This window comes from Euprymna scolopes, chromosome 24 (genome assembly GCF_053919585.1).
Source record: "Euprymna scolopes isolate OS-2025 chromosome 24, ASM5391958v1, whole genome shotgun sequence".
Lineage (NCBI taxonomy): Eukaryota > Metazoa > Mollusca > Cephalopoda > Sepiida > Sepiolidae > Euprymna > Euprymna scolopes.
Window position 1 is genome coordinate 80,134,481 of NC_136505.1, and position 22,748 is coordinate 80,157,228.

Consider the following 22,748-nt stretch of genomic DNA (forward strand, 5'->3'; position numbering starts at 1 on the left):
TGGAAAGAACACTAAATGGATCAGACACGTAAAACGCAACATAAAAAAAAAACATTAAAAGAACACAAAATAAGTCAAAAGACACGAAAAGCCACCACATGTACCAGTCACGGAAATTGCAACTTGAAACAAAAATGTAAAAAGAACACCATATGTACCAGTCACGGAAATTGTGATATAAAACCAAACCAGAAAAGAACATCAGATGAACTAGCCACACGGATATGTCAACATAAAACAAAAATGTGGAAAAATTGCGACGTAATACATGAATGTGGAAAAACGCTACATGTACAAGACACGAAATTTGCAACATAAAACAAAAAGCTGGAAAGAAAACCACATTAAGCAGACACGGAAATTGCAATATAAAACGAACCCGTTGAAGATGTTCCAAACATTGAAATTGCAAAAGAAAACGTTGGAAGAAACGCCACATGGTCAAGCCACAAAATTTGCAACATGAAACAAAAACGAGGAAAGAACACCACATGTATTAGAAACGAAAATTGCATTATGAAAAAAATGTGAAATAAACACCAAATTTTTCAAACACGTAAATTTCAACATGAGAATAAAAAATAGAAAGAACACAACATATACCTGACAGAAAATTGCAAAATATAACAAAAACTTAGAAAGAACTATGTACCAGACACAAAAATTTCAACAACAAACAAACACGTAGAAAGAACACATAATATACCAGGCACAGAATTAACAACATAAAAACAAATCGTGCAAAGCACACCACATGTACCAGACACGGAAATTGCAAAATAAAACAAAAATGTTGAAAAACCACTACATTGAGAAGACACGGATATTGTAATAAAGAGCAAAAACGTGAAAACACACACAAAAAATGTATACAAAGAACGCAACATGTACCAGACACAGGAATCGACACATAAAAAATGTTTAGACAGAACACAGCATGCCTCAGACACAGAAATTGCAACACAAAAAATATTCAGAAAGTACACAACATGTATCAGACACAGAAATCGCAACATAAAAAATGTTCAGAAAGAACACGACATGTATCAGACACAGAAATCGCAACAAAAAAATATTTAGAAAGAACATACATGTATCAGACAGAGAAATCGCAATATAAAAAATATTCAGAAAGAACACAACATGTATCAGAAACAGAAATCGAAACATAAAAATGTTTAGAAAGAACACAATATGTATCAGACACAAACATCGCGATATAAAAATGTTTAGAAACACCACAACATGTATCAGACACAAAAATCACAACATAAACAATGGGTAGAAAGAACACGACATGTATCAGACACAGAAATCGCAACTTAAAACATATTAAGAAAAGACAAAATATGTACAAGACACAGACATCGCAACACAAAAATGTTTAGAAAGAAAACAACGTGAATCAGAAACAGAAATTGCAACATAAAATGTTTAGAAAGAACACAACATGTTTCAGACACAGAAATCGCAACATAAAAAATGTTCAGAAAGAACACGACATGTATCAGACACAAAAATCGCAACATAAAAAATATTTAGGAAGAACACATGTATCAGACACAGAAATCGCAACATAAAAATATTTAGAAAGAACACAATGTGTATCAGAACAGAAATCGCAATATAAAAAATATTCAGAAAGAACACAACATATATCAGACACAGAAATTGCAATATAAAACATATTCAGAATGAATACAACATGTATCAGACACAGGAATTGCAACATAAAAATGTTTAGAAAGAATACATGTATAAGACGCAGAAGTTCCAAATAAAAATGTTTAGAAAGAACACGACATGTATCAGACACAGAAATCGCAACTTAAAAATATTTAGAAAGAACACAACATGTATCAGACACAGAAATCGCAACTTAAAAAATATTCAGAAAGAACACAACATGTATCAGACACAGAAATTGCAACATAAAAATATTTAGAAAGAACACGACATGTATCAGACACAGAAATTGCAACATAAAAATATTCAGAAAGAACACGACATGTATCAGACACAGAAATTGCAACATAAAAAATATTCAGAAAGAACACAACATGTATCAGACACAGAAATCGCAACATAAAAAATATTCAGAAAGAACACAACATGTATCAGACACAGAAATTGCAACATAAAAATATTTAGAAAGAACACAACATGTATCTGACACAGAAATCGCAACATAAAAATGCTTAGAAAGAGTCAACATGTATCAGACACAGAAATTGCACCATAAAAATGTTCAGAAAGAACACAACATGTATCACACAGAAATCGCAGCATAAAAGATATTCAGAAAGAATACAAAATGTATTAGGCACGGAAATCGCAGCATAAAAATATATAGAGAAACACAACATGTATCAGACACAGAAATTGGAATATAACAAATATTCAGAAAGAGCACAACATGTATCAGACACAGAAATCTCAACATAAAATAGAAACGTAGGAAAGAGCACCACATGTACCAGACACGGAATTCTAGTAATTATTGCTCGCTAACCTAAGCATATTGTATGACATCGTCCCAACGAGTGTAAAAATCCTACTTGTTGGCTTTTGTTCTCATTGGTTAGATTACCACGCCCCCTTTTTTTTTAAGTAGGTTTCACAGCGGTTTACGTGATCTGTGTGAGTTTATAAATTTTCTTGTGCGTGGCGAGTATACTTAAGCAGCAGAGTGCTCACTTCATATGGAAGAGATTCGGGTTTCGAATCCCGTGTTCAGGTGTGTCTAACTGATGAGCCAAAATGACAGCGAAACTTGCACTTCCGGTTTGTTGGCTTTCATAGCTGTTGTGAGCTGCGACGTTACTTTACAGTGAAAATAATTATATCATCTCAACACTCTTAAAATTATATATATATATATATATATATATATATATATATATATATATATATATATATATATATATTGTCACATGTACATGAAAAAGACTCAAACAAATGATTCAATTTCATGAACGCATTGGGCTCAGAGATAAACAAATATGCCTCTTTTTGCCACAGAAACATGTGCGCGCGTGGCAATTACTTACTCTGTACCAATTGAATAAGTAAATAAAAATAGACACACCATGTTAACATAGATAGTGGTAGAGTTTTTGCGTGAAAGAAGAGACAAGGGCTGTGTGTGTGTGTGTGTGTGTGTGTGTGTGTGTGTGTGTGTGTGTGTGTGTGTGTGTGTGTGTGTGTGTGTGTGTGTGTAAGTGTGTGTGTGTGTGTGTATGTGTGTTACTGAAGAGGGATGAAAGAGGAGGATGGATTTATATATATAAATCCATCCTCCTCTTTCAAACAAATCAGCTTAAAAATGGAAACAAATATTGATTCAAACTTGGCTTTTTGTGACGTTTCACTGAATGTAAGGAAGATCTCGGATATTCTATGACGACGGCGATGTCGGTTACGAAGCAATTGAGGTTCGTGGTTCACAAGTTTTGTGAGGAACGGACGGGTCGATGATAATGCAGATGTGCGGATTCAGAAGAGCGTGGATAATCCGAATGCAAGACAAGGTGCAGTTTTGGAATGCAAACTTAAAACTGAACATTGATCTCGGAAAAGTAGTCAACAACGAAACAATAAAAAATGACATTCGACTGCAGCAAACAAACATTGTGAATGAAAAAGTTTGCGAATTCCACAAATCTGCCACTAATATATTCACCACTAGTAAACATATCAGACGTTTATCAATTTATAACAAAAAGTAGTGGAGAATCAGGAAGGAAATCCTTGTAGATTGGTCGCTATTGCAGCTGAAATGTAGAAAACATTTCTTGATAAACAAACATACAGATTGTCTATTTAAGTGCAATAATTAATGATTAAAAAAAGTTGATTTTTGAAGGAATATCGCATTTAAAATTGTCGCCGACAAGTATTTTTCATGGTATTAAGATCTTTACTCCTCCATCATCATATTCATTTGTCATCCTGCTTCATTTCCTTAGCCACTACCTTCAAGATCAACGGTGGCACCCCATGGTTACTGTCACCTTTCCCGATCTCATTTCCGACCCCTCTGTTGGGAATCTACCTTCCTAAAAGAGTACCGAACCGATTGCCGCGAACTTCGCCAGTACTGGTCCTGTGTCAGCGAGGTGACGGCTCACATCGACCTCAAGCATCTTCGCGCGATTACCGTATCAAACGTAGTGGGTGACGTGAAGCCACCATGGGACCGGGAAAGACAAATGATTGACATTGCAATCCTGGCAGTGGGTGAGAATGGTGATTTGGACGTCGGGACTGCAGGATAGCCGGGGAGGGGGGCTGTCGTTTTCTGATCAGGATCTGATCGCTTTCTTTCAACACCATTTACAGGTGAGACAGAAGAAGGCTGCATCGTGCGGTCTTTAAAAGAAGATGGATACACATAGCAGGGGGAACAAATTTGAATGTGTTCCCCACCTAGGTATGGAGCGCGCGGTTCCGGGGTCCGTTAGATCCCCCCCCCCTTCCAGTCTAACTTTTTTTAGCCTCTTAGCTAGCCGAGTAAATCTTTTCCTCCACGGTTGAAAAACCTCCAAGACTTCCCCTCAAACCACAATTTTTTTCCCTCACTCCCACGAGATTCAACCCATCTTGGAGGAAATCAAATCAAAACCCTAATTTTCCCCATCATCTTCATCCACCAATTTTTTTTCTTTTCTCCCATATTTTTTTCTTCCCATATAAAAGATATCCCCACCCCACTTCGACGCTGCCTGCAAAACCCTGGTTTCTTTACAAACCAGAGTGAAACGGATGGTCTATCAATTTAGACGGGGCAGTGAGGGTCTTACTAATCAGACTTTTATTTTTTCTCCCACACCCTCGATACAAATGAAATTTTATTATTATTATTGTTATCTTTTTTGTATTTTTATGTAAATAAAAAATGTTTTAAAATTGGGATTAAGTAAGAACACCCCCTCCCACATGACGAAAGGGTAAACACGGTAAACGATGCTAAGAGAAATCTTTTGATATTGACCAACCAACCTCAGTCCCTTTTTTTGAGTTGGCCTTGTGCCTCCATTTTTTTTTCTTTTGTTTTTTATATTTCCTTTTTCATGTGAATAAAGATTTGATAACTCAAATTGTTCGGTTCTGATGCTTCACTTGACACTTAAGTAATCAGTTTTGGTCATTCCATACGAAACAATTACTTTTTAAAGTCAATTGGGTTTGGTCAATATGGGGGAATCCTTCATATCAGACGATTGCTATATATTTGGACACTGCCAGCGAGCCCCCTTTTGGGGGGAGCTGGTTTTTCCCCCACATTAAAAAACGACTTTGTGTCTAATTTGCTTTCGTAGGGAAGCAAATACATACCCCCCCCCAATTCCCGGACGGTTAACCCTTTGTTTTGTCCCCGGTCTATTTGCCCCTATATATATATATATATATATATATAAAATACCTTTTTTGTTTGTAAATAATGTCTTCTCTTTTGTTTTTGTATATGCATGTTTTTATATTTTTTCAGAAAGCCAACTCATAAGCTGGGGATATTTTAAGTAGATAAACGTCATGGAGAGAATGAGGTATTATTATGATAGTGTCTTAGTTTAGGGCCAATAATAAAGTTTTTTAAAAACCTAGTAAAGTAGTTAGATGACCCCCAACTCCTACTTCCCCCTACTGACCTTGTGCCTAAATGTCTTAGGACCCCAAATGGGGTTGTGTTAATAAATAATACCAGAGTCAGGGCCAAACACTAAATAAACCACCAACTCACAGCCTTCCGATCGGATAGTATCTTTTCTGTAATTTGTCCTTGGTCAATGTAGAGGAAACCCTTCATACTGAGACAATTTCTATTAATTTGGAAACTGTCAGAGTGCCCTCTTTTTTAGAGGAGCTGGTTATTCCCCACATTAAAAACGACCTTGCTTCTATTTTGCTTTCGTGGGGAAGCAAATAAATAAACAGCCAACTCCCGGCCTTCGCCCGGGTAATATCTGTTCTGTAATTCATCCTTGGTCAATGTAGAGAAAAACCTTAATACTGAGACAATTGCTATTCATTTGGACACTGCCAGAGTGGAACTGGTTTTCCCCCCCACTTTTTGTTCATAAGAGTAGTAGTTGATCGGCAAAAATCAGAAGCTCACAGTATAAATGCTGGAGTCCCTCAGAGTTCTATCCTGGGCCTAACTCTTTTCCTGATCTACATTAATGATCTTCCAAATCACATCCTTACATCATTCGTAGACATTTTTGCTGACGACACTACCATCTATGGTAGCACATCTAAGACAGTAAACGACCAAGTTCTCTCCGATTCTCTCTCCTCTGATCTTGATCACGTTGTACAATGGGGAAAGGAGTGGCTGGTTACTTTTAATGCATCTAAAACCAAGCTTTTATCTTTACATCATCAACGTTCTGATCCCCATCTGGCATCAATTAAAATGAATGGCTCTCGTCTTGGGGAGGCCTCAAGTTTGGACAGGCTTCTGGGCTTGACCTTTACTCCTGATCTTAAATGGAATACGTACATTAAATCTGTTGCCAAGGCCGCTGGAAAAATGGTTGGATCCTTCTATCGATCCAGTAGATATCTCACTACTGATGCAATTCTCTACCTATATAAGAGCCAGATACGTCCAAGGATGGAATACTGTTGCCACATATGGGCAGGAGCTGCTAGAAAAGACTTGTCCTGCCTTGATAGGGTTCAAAATAGACTCCGTGGCCTGGTGGGAGATGTCCTTTTCTCTTCGCTGCAACCTCTATCTCACAGAAGAGATGTTGCGAGTTTGTCTCTGCTTTATCATTATTTTCATGGAAAGTGTTCGACTGAGCTTCAATCTATGGTCCCCCCTCACCAAACTTTCACAAGAAACACTAGACTAGCTGAAAACATTATCAATAATTTTCCCCACTCTTTATCTGTGCCTAAACCTAAACATAGATTCCATGATCAAAGCTTCTTTCTTACAACTGCACGCCTGTGGAATTGTCTTCCGTTTTCCTGCTTTCCAGCTGTCTATAATATGGTTGTCTTCAAGTCCAACGTGAACAAGTTTCTGATGAGCCGTTCCACTTAAGTTAACAAATTTACCGAACTTCCATTACTATCGATTACTATATTGTCCTTTTGACTACTGTACACCCTTTAACCATTATCCTTGAGTGGCCTATCGGCCTTGATAAGTGGTGACGCCTATGTAAAAAAAAAAAAAAAAAAAAAAAACTTTAAAAACGACCTTCATGGGAGATTAAAAAGCAAGTAATCTTTTTGATTGACTTAATTTGAATGCTTTTACACGTCAGATTTTCTTTCCTTTTCTTTTCCGCCTTCGCGTTGGAGATTCGAACCTGCCTGCCTACTACAACTTTTTTTTACACCTCCAAATACCCAGGCAACGCCGGGCACCCAGACTAGTCTATAATATAAATCTCACCTAGCTGTTTAAATGTATGTATGTATGTATGTATGTATGCATATATATGTCAGGTCATGTCATATGCTACTGGTACCATGTAACCCAGTACTACCTGCCTCATGGTCGGGTCACCGGCGACTAAACTGGTTCCCCCACCAGACTTGTTTGGTGAGGAGGGCGGCTAGTCTTCCTGAAAGATTAAAAACAAGACCTTTCAAAGGGCGAATGAACTCTTTTTCTGGGTCAACGGCCAACTAACACCGTGTATATTTGTGTGTGTGTATATGTGTATTGGGGTAGAGAGGGCTCCCATAAGCTGTGGTGAAGGCAACCTTTCTAGGAGAAGCAAATCTCTGATTTAAAAAACCATAAAGCGGAAGACCAGTACCCGCATTAAGCTGGTCTGCAGTTTAATTTGTTGCTGGCTATCTTGCTCTTGCTTGTTGCCAGATCTCAACATTTTGAACCGAGAGAGAGACTTAGCTGTCGTACAAAGCTAAGACTCTGTAACATCATATTTGTATAGATACTCACTCAGACATTTGGGCTCATGGGTTTTAAATGTCGTAGGGAGTGGCACTCGTCTGACAAGACGTTGCAATCATCATGTATGTGTGTATGCCTAAAACTTCTGACATAGGCGACGGATTTTTTCGAGATCAGTATCGTTTTGAAGCTCGACCCTTCAGACGACAAATATCGAAAAATTGGCCAAAATTCTTTCACTCTCAACTCTCTACTTTTCTGCCTTCGCGGGTTCGAGCCTGCCTACATACTACCACTTTTTTTTTTCTTTTGCTCAATACACACCGTCAAACACCTCAGCAACGCCGGACACCCAGGCTAGTTTAATTGAAGACAAAAATCGGTTCGGTTGACAACCCAAGAATAAGATAATAATAAACACAGTGATGAAATAATAAGTGAATCACAGAAAAATTATTTTGGAATTTAAAAACAAGATTTAATGCGTAAATTCTGAATAAAAAAAAAAGTTGTGAGTTATTTTGCAGTTGTCCAAGATATAAGATGGATTTAGTAAGATTTTATTAAACTGTTCACTTGCAGTAACATTTTTCGATTTTCCTCCAGATTGAACCCCTATAGAAATTTTTCACTTAAGCCAATCACTTCTGATATCCCAAACAACCACAAACTACTATTTTACGATTGGTCAATCAATCTAACTTGTAGCAGCCGAAACTCGCTACAATCACAGGCAGGAACAAATTCTCGCGGCTCAAGATTTGAAATCCATTTTCTTCCTGGCTTGTCCAATCACAAGCCAGCTCTCAATCACGTGACCGAGTACATAAAAGGCGAAATCGGTAACTATTACCTCTCTTACTCCCTGGCTTCGAATAACAGCAGACATTAGCTTTTGCCGCAGGTCGAACGTGAGTACAACAAGCTAACAATGGCTCTCTTCAAACTCACATTTATTTCCACGTGCCATACCCAAACTAACATTCATGCTAAAGAACTGCTCTCGTCGATACACCAACACCCATTGCAACACTTAAACACACTGAAGACTTTGATCTTTCTTTCTCTTTTAACCGGCCACCTTCGCCACGACGACTACTAGCTATAAACGTGTAAACGGAAATATTCTCTCCTTCAACCAGCCGGCATGATCTCTCTTTACACAAGAACAACTCTACCTACTAACCCGTTTCTCTCGTGTACACGCTACTAACGAAGATGACAAAGTATGAAACTCCGTTTCGTTGTTTCTTATTCTATAAACTCTTCATTTTACGCATGCAGTCCACCCACAATATAGTAGTCGGATTTATTGCAAGTAATAGCATTACTTTAAATTTATAGCAAGTAATAGCATTACTTTAAATTCGAAACAATAATATAACAGTCCGACGTGACTGAAGGCAGCCAGTCACCTGATCAAAACATCTTATATTGTTCATTCAAAGGCCAAAATTAATTTTGACTGTGTTTCGAAATGTAAGGCATGCTAGTACCCTATATTGTGACTTTACGGGATGCTCCACCATATTTCTGTGAAACTTACTCGTGACATAATTTTAAGTTACTCCTTTAAAGTGTAAAACTGCTTTTGGCGACCAGAAAACTTAATTAGCTTTGAATAGTTCGTTTTTTTTTCATTGTAAATTAAACTTTTGCAAAATGTTAATATCGATGTATTACATTTGCTTGTGCAGTCAACATGACTTTCCACAGTTTAATAACAAAACTAATTTGAAAATTCCCCATTTGTACATGATAAAATTGAAAACAATATTTTTACATTATCTAGTCAAAGCGCTTTCATCCTTTTTTAATATTACTTTCAAAATTATTTTAAGCTAATTTTACTTAACTGAACTAACCTGGTTAGTTAATGTTTGAGAGCAATCATCAGTATAACGCCTCATTATATTACAATTTTCTAAGAATTATTCTTATTCTTGGTATAAATATTAAAAGTATTTTTCCATTTGTGAATTTTTTTATATTGAGATGTGACTCGAACGAACGCCAAAAGTTACTGGTTTGAAAAGCAACCCTCTTTCTTTATCCGCGTCATTGAAATGTGCTCCCCTCTTCACTTCCAAATGAAAGCTAGAGTTTTCATAGAAAAATGTTAACTCAATATTTTTTAACCAATGAAAATCGTGTTAAAACTCTAACCCTAAGAAACCTTGTTTAATAAACAACTACTACAAAAAAAAACCCACCAAATTAATAAACTGTATAAAAACAGTGAATAAGCCATCCATTCAGCAGAAAGGACCTGAAAGCGAAGCGTTACGCATCAAGCACCTAACCAGGTACTGTCTGACTTTCCCTGATTCATTTTAGCGTCCGTAATCGTTTCATAACATGCAAGCGCACCCATCATGTATCAATAGTTTTAAAACACGAAACACAAAAGAAACATACAATAATCTGTGAACCTTGGTTTGTGCTCCTTCAAGTACGGTGATGCTATATAAAAGCGAACTTCAGTAACGTTTCTTAATCTACATAGTAACAAAGCCAAGGACATAAAGTCGGTTCTACAGCAGAGTCGTGATTCCCTCGTTCTTTTATTTTAGGCAGAGTACTAAGAAGGGTTGCAAGGGATGAAAGGTGAATGCCATCGTTAGTTTAAAAGTAACCAGTTTGTTATCGAAAGAGTGGCTAACGCCACTAATCTCGAAATATTTTAAAATCGTTGGCAAACTTGCTTTTAGTTAAGCTTCAGTTGAAAACTCTTAAAAATGTAACAGCCATTTGTCATGCCAGTTTTCATACTAATCGTGAAAACACTGCCCAGACATTGATTTGTAATATCTAGCAACATACGCTACATACGGAAACCTAAATCATCATAGGAATGAAAATTTTCTGCAAGCAGTTCGTATTTATATGCTATCCGACATTTTTATTTGCAAATATTTTTTCTTGTCATTTTTCTCTTTGTCAAATCCATTTATTTTTTTGTTTTTGTTTTGTTTTAGTTTATAAGTAAAATATGAATATCAATACACACAACAGAAAAGAAACAAATTTATAGGAGTATAGATAATTCTTTTTACTTTGATGCTACTGCCATTTCTAGTCTCTCTGCCTTCTATCTCTGTTTTTTCCCTGTCTTTGATTGTCTGTCTGTCTGTCTCTCTCTCTCTGTCTCTCTCTCTCTCTCTCTCTCTCTCTCTCTCTCTCTCGCTATCTATATATCTCTCAATCGTTTTAATCACCCTTTCTTCTTGTTTATTTCTCTTATTAATGCATCGTCAGAGATGCATACAGTGATGCAGATTTCAACATTGTTCCTAACCATCTTACTTTGAAGTCATAATCAATGCCATTTTCTTCATTAATAACAATATTTAACAAATGTTAACCGTATTTACTGTATTTTCGTTGGCTGTAAAATCAAATGAAAATCAATATGGTGATGCGTTGAATAACATGCTAACATGGTTGTTTTCTAAATGTTTGACAGTGGCGAACAAGGTCGTGCACTACAATTAAATGCGGGAAAATGCTTTCCGGTTGTAACCAGCCCTCCAAAGCCGTTGAGAGGCAGTATCTTATCAGAAAAGTTTCGAATTAAGTAATCATAGTAAGAGAACATACCAATTATTCGTTTTTGAGACCGGAAATTTAGAGGCGGTGGCATTTCAAGGAGTGGTTTTAGCGTCAAGTAATCAGGAGCAATTTGGTTGTTCTGGTGTGTGTAACTAGAAAATAGAAGTAACAGAAATGATGCTCTTCAGCGTAATGTTGTATCTTTTCGCTACATTATAAAACCTTTGATGGTTGTAGTCATGCTCTTTTGTATCCTTTCCGCATATTGTGACATTGTCTACATACACAAAAGTGTTTGTTAATTTTTCTCTTTCTACAATGCCATCGATGCATTTTTTAAAGGCACTTTCTCCGTTAGTGACGCCAAAAGGGATACGAGTAAATTGATAAAGTTTTTCATTTACTTCAAATGCTGTGTATTTCCGATCGGCGAGACTAATTGGGATTTGATGGTAAGCACACTTCAGGTCGAGTGCTGTAAAAACGTTGTATCGAGCTATGTCATCATCCATTTTATTATGCTAGGCATGGGATAGGCATCCAGTTCTGTAAATCTATTTATGGTGTCGCTGTAGTCGACCACAATATTTTATTTATTTATTTTTTTTTTTTTTTTTTTGATTCTCGTTAAAGGTCACTAAAACTTGGGCTCGCTAAGGAGATATTATGCCTTCCCTCAACATTCTGGCAGTTTCCTCTCAAATAAATATGTTGTCAGTGAATGAGTGACGACGAGATTTGGTGGCAATAGAAAGATGAGAGAAAGGGGGGGACGTTGATACATGGAAAACTGTCCCTCTTACCCATTGCTCCGATAAGTTCTTTCCAGGGACCGCCGAATTTCAAGGTCACAGTTTTATATTGTTTTAGGAGGTCTTTTCCGATGAACAGGTCCTTAATTACTTCAACTGTCATGGCGTGGTGGTTTTTACTGTTTAGGGGGATGTCAACAATAGTTTCGCCGATGATTTTGACATGATGATTAAGGTCTGCCAATACTACGGTTTTCTGTTTGGGAATAATAAAAAGTTTCAGCTTTCTTGCTGTATTTTTGCAGATAAACGTCCCCACGCTGCCAGAGTCTACCATAGTGTTCACTACTTGCCCATTTATTTTGCATTTCGTGTATGTCTTTGGCACCCGTTCCTAGTCAGGAGAGAGTGGGGGGTGAGGGGGGTCGGGTCGTATAACATAGCAGAAGTGGAGGAGGAAGATTTACATACCTTCGCCTAATGGCCTTTTTTCTTACATTTCCTACACTCGGCGTTACGCGCAGGACACATCGCCCGTGAATGTCGTGTGTTCTCACAGAAGAAACAAAAAATCCTTTTGGTAGGGTATTTCCTTTTATAGCAGCTAAGGAAGTGTCTTCTGGTTTAATTACGGTAGCGGTTACGTTCGGGTTGTCATCGAAGCTTATCGTATGATTCTCCGCATGTTCTAGAGACCTAGTCATTGTAAAGGTATCTTGTAGAGTTCAGAATGGTTTTTTCGAGTAGGCGCTGACGAATAGACGAGAAGGAGATGCCGCTAATGAAAGCGTCACGAATATATTGCTTTTTGTTCTCCTCAGCCCTTACTGCTTGAAATTCGCAAGATTTGGCAAGTACTTCCAGTTGTTGCATGAAATCGTCGATAGTTTGTGCCGGTTTCTGTTTATTCGTCAGAAGTTGATGTTGGTTAAATATAGGCACCGCCAAAACTGGGGGGGGGGGCAGGTAAGTACTTTTTGACGGACCGTCTTTTTAAAAATCTACCAAAAATTAGGTAATTATCCAATCAATACGAAATTTTCAGCGATTATTAAGAGAAGAATGAACTTTATAACAGTGTACTTATTTTTCATAAACGATATTTATATATATATATTTTTTTTTTGCTTACAACCCCCCCTTGTTTTGAAGCTTAAAATAATCATCTGAAACTAAACAAAACATATTCCGTTGTTGTAAGGGACAGGATTATAGATTAAAAAAAAAAAAAAAAAAAAACACTTGTTTACATACCTTATTTTGACGTCTGAATATCAGAACTTTGATTGTATTTAATTATTCCGCTTTTGACTTTTGGAGTGTGAAATTCGGTGAATATGTTAAGTAAAATAATTAATTTAAGCTAAGCAAAAAAAAAAAAAATTTTTTTAAATATTTATACGAAAAAAGCCATTTTAAAATCTTTGATAAATAAATTAATAATTTTTTTGAGCGAGCCGAATAATGCATGACCATTATTAAAAAGGGAATTCTTTGAAGAATCGATACAAAAAAAAATCGATAAATATTGTGCCCTTTGTGTTAAAAATATCATCAGTTTTTCGATCCCATTTGATAACGTTTGCCGCCTTTCGACTACGGTGGACCATACGCGCTGAAATAATATGGATCTTCATGACTGCCAAAACCGGTGCAAGCGTGAATCAGTACAATTTATGTTGGTCAACACTCACATAGAAACGAGACGTTTCTCTTTTCATTGCATTTCATTTCAATTTTAATTTTTATTCTGCTTTACCCCCCCCCCCCCCATTTTTGAGAGCCTAACCCCCACACATGCACATTAAAAACCAAACTCATCAAAATGGTCACCCATCTGATACTGGCCAGCCTCAGGGTTACTTATGTAGTTTAGTTTTTATTCTGTTTTAAATCCCCCCCCCATTTTGAGGAGCCTGAGGCCCCCACACGCGTACACATTAAAAAGCAAACTCATCAAAATGGTCACCCATCTGGTACTGGCCAGCCTCAGGGTTGCTTATGTAGTTTAGTTTAATTTTTATTCTGCTTTGAATTCCACTCCCCAATTTGGGGGAGCCTGACCTCCCCACACACATACACATTAAAAACCAAACTCATCAAAATGGTCACCCATCTGGTACTGGCCAGCCTCGGGGTTGCTTATGTAGTAAAAAACCCCTACAGTTCTTCCTCGTTCAATGAAGGAGAAATCTTTCTAGACTGGGTCAATTTTAATTTTTATTCTGCTTTAACCCCCCCCCCCCAATTTTTAGGAGCCTAACCACCACACATACACATTAAAAACCAGCCAAACTCATACAAATGGTCACCCATCTGGTACTGGCCAGCCTCAGCGTTAATAATACATTGAAATTTTCGTCACTGAAAAATAAGTTTTTTTTGGCCTGTTTGGTCTTCCATAGTTTGCTTTTTATTAAACACAAACGTAAATATTGTCGATCTGGACGCGAAGTGTTGCCTATATTAATAAGTGGAATTATTTGAAATCTAGCTACTTATATTATAATATTTTTGCATATATTCATAGAAAATCACCCTAAATCTTAGTTAGACTAAAAATAAACAACTTAATTCTTTTAAAAACCTTTTTTTTTTTTAAATATTTATATATGCTTTTTGTGCAAGACAAAAATGTCAATTGTTAACTTTTGGGGAAATTTTAACATTTAAAATTTAATTAAAAATAGTAGAAAAAGTTTTATATTATTCAGCTTTCTATATGATAACATTCAGGGTTTTATCTTTCTGGAAAAAAAAAGTTACTCAGAAATCATGGTTTTTAATAAATGTAATTTCGTTTTAAAAAACAACAACAACTTCATTTTTCGGCCATTTTTGGCGGTGCCTAGTTAAATATAACGTTTGCCGGTTTTATGTAAACAGCGTCTAGCGTTTCTATGACGCCGTTGTAATCTGTAGCATCGCTTATTATTTTGAATATTGTTGCTGAGACTGAATTAATTAAGACGAATAGATTTTGTGCATTGTTTTCTATTTCCCGTTGTTTAAAGTGCGTAAGTAATACTCGAACGTCTATTTCCAGTGTTTATAGACTTTTTTTCGAATTTGGAGCTGTTGGTTATACGTTTGAATCTGTCCGGCCGTAATAGTTTGTGCATTTTTTTAAAAGTTGATAAGATTGAAATGATAAGTAAAGATAAAAGACGAATAAACAGGAATGCCTTTCGTAAAGGTTTTATCAACTTAAAATTATACACGTGTTTTCGAGAAATCAATATGGCGGAATCCTTAATTCCGGCCAAGAGGAATGACTATGATCCTTTATTTCCCGGAAGAGTCAAAGCAATATATTCTAACATAAGTTTCAGTTTTCATCATTAGCATTGTGGCATTGTATTGTGCCGATAATAAATAAGAACATGCAGTTATATATTAACAAGGGTGTATACTTAGAGAAACACAAAATATGATACAGAAAGAAGAAAAACATCATGTGCAGGCAGTGCAGGCTCAGTGTTAAATATGAAACAAAAGTTGAGGAGCTTTTTTATTACAAGGGAATCACCGCTTACCAAGGCCCGGGGGCCACTTGAGGATAAGAGTAATGAGTGTACGGTAGTCGATGGGACAATATCGTAGTGTGTGTTAGACGTGAACATTTAATAAATTGGATTACTTAAGGGGCAGCTTATCAAGAACTTGTTCATGTTGGATTTGAAGACGGTCATATTATAGTCAGCTGAAAAACAGGAAGACGGAAGAGTGTTTCACAGGTTGCAGTTAAGAAAGAAAAAAGCTTTGATTATGAAATCTACGTTTAGATTTAGGCACAGATAAAGAATGAAGGAAATTAGTGGTTGCAGCTACACAAGTGTTTTTCATGAAAGTTTAGCTATTGGGGACCATAGGTTGAAGCTCAAACGAGCACTTGCCATGAAAATAACGATAGAGCAGAGACAGGCTCGCAACGTCTCTCCTGTGAGAAAGAGGTTGCAGGAATGAGAAAAGGGCATCCTCTACTAGGCTACAGAGACTATTTTGAACTCTGTCAAGGCAGGATAGGATGTTTCGAGCAGCTCCTACCCTAATGTAGAAACAGTACTCCATCCTATGATGTACAGATAGAGAATTGCATTGATATATCTATTAGAGTTATAGAATGATCACACAATTTTTCCAGCGACTTTGGCAACGGATTTGATGCACATGTTCCATTTCCGATCAAGAGTAAAGGTCAGACCCAGAAGCTTGTCAAAACATGGAGCATCCCAAGACGAGAGCCATTTATTTCGATGCCAGACGAGGGTCAGAGCGTTGATTTTGGAAAGATGTCTATGAATGATATTAAGATGTGATTTAGAAGATCATTGATGTAGATTAGGAAGTTAGTCCCTGAGGGACTCCAGCATTAAACTGTGAGCTTCTGATTTCTGCTCAACAACCACTACTTTATGAACTTATCAGAGAGAAATGATTTAATAATTGAGAAGACATTTCCATCTATACCGTAGCTGGTGATCTTGTAGAGTAGACCTTTATACCATACCCTATCAAAGGCCTTTTATATGTCCAGAGCAATTGCCCTGGAAAGGAAGCCTCCATCGAAAGATTCGCTAATCTTATGATATACCTGTTAGCACATCTGCTGTAAATCTAACAGAACGGAAACCATGTCGTTGAGTTGTTTTTGCTGAGATGGCTGACTACTTCTCCATTAAACACCGAATGGAGGAACTTGCTGACAAGATCCCAGCAGTTGCCAAAAGAATTAAAACTTGCTGACAAGATCCCAGCAGTTGCCAAAAGAATTAAAACTTGCTGACAAGATCCCAGCAGTTGCCAAAAGAATTAAAACTTGCTGACAAGATCCCAGCAGTTGCCAAAAGAATTAAAACTTGCTGACAAGATCCCAGCAGTTGCCAAAAGAATTAAAACTTGCTGACAAGATCCCAGCAGTTGCCAAAAGAATTAAAACAAAACAGGAAAACAAGAACAGAGGGGAAATCATAAATAAACAGTTTAAGAAAAATGGACGATTATTCTCCTGAAGTTTAATAAGGGACGCTATAACAAGAAAAGCTGCCCGACAAACAAGAGCTGGATGATTATTGGAAGCCTCTCTTTAAAAATAAGGTACTTTCAAGGAAGAGGTTCAATGTATCCTGGATGTTGCCAAAAGCAACGAAAACAAACCAGAAATGTCAGAGCCAGAGATAAAACGAAAGCTGAATTCCAGAATTCCAAAAAGGCTTAGTATAGACACCTTACCGAATCTCTGACTTAAGCAACCAACTTTTCATGGCCATTATATTGCTTTACAAGACTATTGATGCGTGAAGAAGCCATACCAACGTAGCTATTAAACGGTGGTGCAATCCTAATACATAAAACGAGAGATACACAATGCCTTAGTAAGTACATCTGCTGTCTGACTACAACTTACAAGTTCTTCACTAGTATCCTTACAGACAGCATTTATCAACACAACTCTTCTGAAGCACACCTAGAAAAAGGATAATCACAGTGCAGGAGGAAGTGTTTAGATATCAAGGACCAGTTGTTGATTAATAAGACCATCGTTGAAGACTATAAGAAGAGGCAGAGAAACCTAAACATGGTTTCATTTGATTATCAACAGGCATATAATATACGTGGCGACTGCAGTGCCTGGATTTATATAAGATCATCGAGTAATCAAAGAGATCATGGGTGTACATATAAAAATGCAGCAAGTAACTATAACATTAGTGGAACTGGCAAAATCACTAACATCAAGATCAGAAGAGCAATCTTCCAAAGGGATAACCTGTCTCCTTTACACTTGTGCCTGACGATAGATCCATTAAACAAGCTACTCTATAAAAAAAAAACAGAGTACATACAATCGCGAACACGGCCCGGACAAACAGTAAACCACTTGCTCTTCATGGATGACCAGAAGTTGTATGTCAGCCTAGATGCTGACTTGTCGACTCTTACAGTTCGTACAGGGATATTGGAATGAAGCAAAACAAGGTAACTGCTATTAACCATATAGACGAGTCTGTGATAAACTAAAAGCTTTGGCATTGTTGACTAGCAAAAAAGGGACATAAACGGTTTGAAAACTTTAAGCCAGAAAACTAATTTATCATATGAAATTTTGTTTTTCACCCACACGAATTTTACTCACCCTGATTTATAACTTGTAGTTTTTTCACGGATTTTTACTATCATTTCCTGGATTTATACTAGCCCTATCATTTTTACTAGCCCTAGCATTTTGACTCGCCCTATCATTTTTACTAGCCCTATCATTTTTACTTGCACTATTATTTTTATGAACCCCATTATTTTTACTAGTCCTATCATTTTTACTAGCCCTATCATTTTTACGAGCCCTATACTTTTAACTAGCCCTATCAATTCGACTCGCCCTATCATTTTTACTAGCCCTATCATTTTGACTAGCCCTATCATTTTGACTCGCCCTATCATTTTTACTAGCCATATCATTTTACTAAGCCGATCATTTTTTCTAGCCTTATCATATTTACTAGCCCTATCACTTTGACAAGCTCTATCATTTTGACAAGCCCTATCATTTTGACTAGCCCTATCATTTTACTAAGCCTATCATTTTTTCTAGCCCTATCATTTTTACTAGCCCTATCATATTTACTAGCCCTATCATTTTTACTAGCCCTATCATTTTACTAGCTCTATCATTTTGACCAGCCGTATCATTTTGACTAGCCCTATCATTTTACTAAGCCTATCATTGTTTCTAGCCCTATCATTTTTTTCTAGCCATATCATTTTTACTAGCACTATCATATTTTACAAGCCCTATCATTTTGACTAGCCCTATCATTTTTCCTAGCACTATCATTTTTACTAGCCCTATCATTTTTCTAGCCCTATCATTTTTACTAGTCCTATCATTTTACGAGCACTATCATTTTTACTAGCCCTATCATTTTTACTAGCCCTATCATTTTTATTAGCCCTATCATTTTGACTAGCCCTATCATTTTACTAGCCCTATCATTTTGACAAGCCCTATAAATTTTACTAGCCCTATCATTTTTACCAGCCTTATCATTTTACTAGCCCTATTATTTTGACTAGCCCTATCATTTTACTAGCCCTATCATTTTGATTAGCCTTGTAATTTTTACTAGTCCTATAATTTTACTGGCCCTATCATTTTTACTAGCACTATCATTTTGACTAACCCTATCATTTTTACTAGCCCTATCATTTTACTAGCCCTATCATTTTGACAAGCTCTATCATTTTTACTAGCCCTATCATTTTACTAGCCCTATCATTTTAATAGCCCTATCATTTTACTAGCCCTAGCATTTTGACTAGCCCTATCATTTTTACTAGCCCTATCATTTTTACTTGCACTATTATTTTTATGAACCCCATTATTTTTACTAGTCCTATCATTTTTACTAGCCCTATCATTTTTACGAGCCCTATACTTTTAACTAGCCCTATCAATTCGACTCGCCCTATCATTTTTACTAGCCCTATCATTTTGACTAGCCCTATCATTTTGACTCGCCCTATCATTTTTACTAGCCCTATCATTTTACTAAGCCTATCATTTTTTCTAGCCTTATCATATTTACTAGCCCTATCACTTTGACAAGCTCTATCATTTTGACAAGCCCTATCATTTTGACTAGCCCTATCATTTTACTAAGCCTATCATTTTTTCTAGCCCTATCATTTTTACTAGCCCTATCATTTTACTAGCTCTATCATTTTTACTAGCATATCATTTTACTAGCTCTATCATTTTTACTAGCCTTATCATTTTTACAAGCATATCATTTTGACTTGCCCTATCATTTTACTAGCCCTATCATTTTTACTAGCCCTATCATTTTTACTAGCATATCATTTTACTAGCTCTATCATTTTGACTACACCTATCATTTTTACTAGCCCTATCATTTTACTAGCCCTATCATTTTTACTAGCCTTGTCATTTTTACTAGTCCTATAATTTTACTGGCTCTATCATTTTTACTAGCACTATCATTTTAACTAACCCTATCATTTTTACAAGCTCTATCATTTTTACTAGCCCTATCATTTTACTAGCCCTATCATTTTTACTAGCTCTATAATTTTACAAGCCCTATAATTTTTACTAGCCCTATCATTTTACTAGCTCTATCATTTTGACCAGCCATATCATTTTGACTAGCCCTATCATTTTACTAACCCTATCATTTTGACTAGCCATATCATTTTACTAGCCCTATCATTTTTACTAACCCATTCATTTTGACTAGCCCTATCATGTTGACTAGCCCTATCATTTTACTAGCTCTATCATTTTGACCAGCCGTATCATTTTGACTAGCCCTATCATTTTACTAAGCCTATCATTGTTTCTAGCCCTATCATTTTTTTCTAGCCATATCATTTTTACTAGCACTATCATATTTTACAAGCCCTATCATTTTGACTAGCCCTATCATTTTTCCTAGCACTATCATTTTTACTAGCCCTATCATTTTTCTAGCCCTATCATTTTTACTAGTCCTATCATTTTACGAGCACTATCATTTTTACTAGCCCTATCATTTTTACTAGCCCTATCATTTTTATTAGCCCTATCATTTTGACTAGCCCTATCATTTTACTAGCCCTATCATTTTGACAAGCCCTATAAATTTTACTAGCCCTATCATTTTTACCAGCCTTATCATTTTACTAGCCCTATCATTTTGACTAGCCCTATCATTTTACTAGCCCTATCATTTTGATTAGCCTTGTAATTTTTACTAGTCCTATAATTTTACTGGCCCTATCATTTTTACTAGCACTATCATTTTGACTAACCCTATCATTTTTACTAGCCCTATCATTTTACTAGCCCTATCATTTTGACAAGCTCTATCATTTTTACTAGCCCTATCATTTTACTAGCCCTATCATTTTAATAGCCCTATCATTTTACTAGCCCTATCATTTTTACTAGCCCTATCATTTTTACTAGCCCTATCATTTTACTAGCTCTATCATTTTGACTAGCAGTATCATTTTGACTAGCCCTATCATTTTACTAACCCTATCATTTCGATTGCCATATCATTTTACTAGCCTATCATTTTACTAGCCCTATCATTTTACAAGCCCTATCATTTTGACAAGCCCTATCATGTTTACTAGCCCTATCATTTTGCTTGCCCTATCATTTTTACAAGCCCTATAATTTTACTAGCCCTATCATTTTACTAGCCCTATCATTTTATTAACCCTATCATTTTACTAGCCCTATCATGTTGACTAGCCCTATCATTTTACTAGCCCTATCATTTTTATTAGCCCTATCATTTTTATTAGCCCTATCATTTTAACTAGCCCTATCATTTTACTAGCCCTATCATTTTGACAAGCCCTATCATTTTTACTAGGCCTACCATTTTACTTGCCCTATCATTTTACAATCCCTATCATTTTGGCTAGCACTATCATTTTGACTAGCCTTGTCATTTTTACTAGTCGTATAATTTTACTAGCCCTATCATTTTTACTAGCCCTATCATTTTGCTAGCCTGATCATTCTTACAAGACCTATCATTTTTACTAGTCCTATCATTTTTACTAGCCCTATCATTTTTACTAGCCCTATCATTTTACTAGCTCTATCATTTTGACTAGCAGTATCATTTTGACTAGCCCTATCATTTTACTAACCCTATCATTTCGATTGCCATATCATTTTACTAGCCTATCATTTTACTAGCCCTATCATTTTACAAGCCCTATCATTTTGACAAGGGCTATCATGTTTACTAGCCCTATCATTTTGCTTGCCCTATCATTTTTACAAGCCCTATCATTTTACTAGCCCTATCATTTTACTAGCCCTATCATTTTATTAACCCTATCATTTTACTAGCCCTATCATGTTGACTTGCCCTATCATTTTACTAGCCCTATCATTTTTATTAGCCCTATCATTTTTATTAGCCCTATCATTTTAACTAGCCCTATCATTTTACTAGCCCTATCATTTTGACAAGCCCTATCATTTTTACTAGGCCTACCATTTTACTTGCCCTATCATTTTACAATCTCTATCATTTTGGCTAGCACTATCATTTTGACTAGCCTTGTCATTTTTACTAGTCGTATAATTTTACTAGCCCTATCATTTTTACTAGCCCTATCATTTTGCTAGCCTGATCATTCTTACAAGACCTATCATTTTTACTAGCCTATCATTTTTACTAGCCCTACCTATTTATAGCCCTATCATGTTTACTAGCCCTATCATTTTACTAGCTCTATCATTTTGACTAACCCTATCATTTTACTAAGCTGATCATTTTTTCTAGCCCTATCATGTTTACTTGCCCTATCATTTTACTAGCCCTATCATTTTGACTAGCCCTATCATTTTGCTTGCCCTATGATTTTTACCAGCCCTATCATTTTACTAGCCCTATCATTTTGACTAGCCCTATCATTTGGACTAGCCTTGTCATTTTTACTAGTCCTATAATATTACTGGCCCTATCATTTTTACTAGCACTATCATTTTTACTAACCCTTATCATTTTTACTAGCCCTATAATTTTACTAGC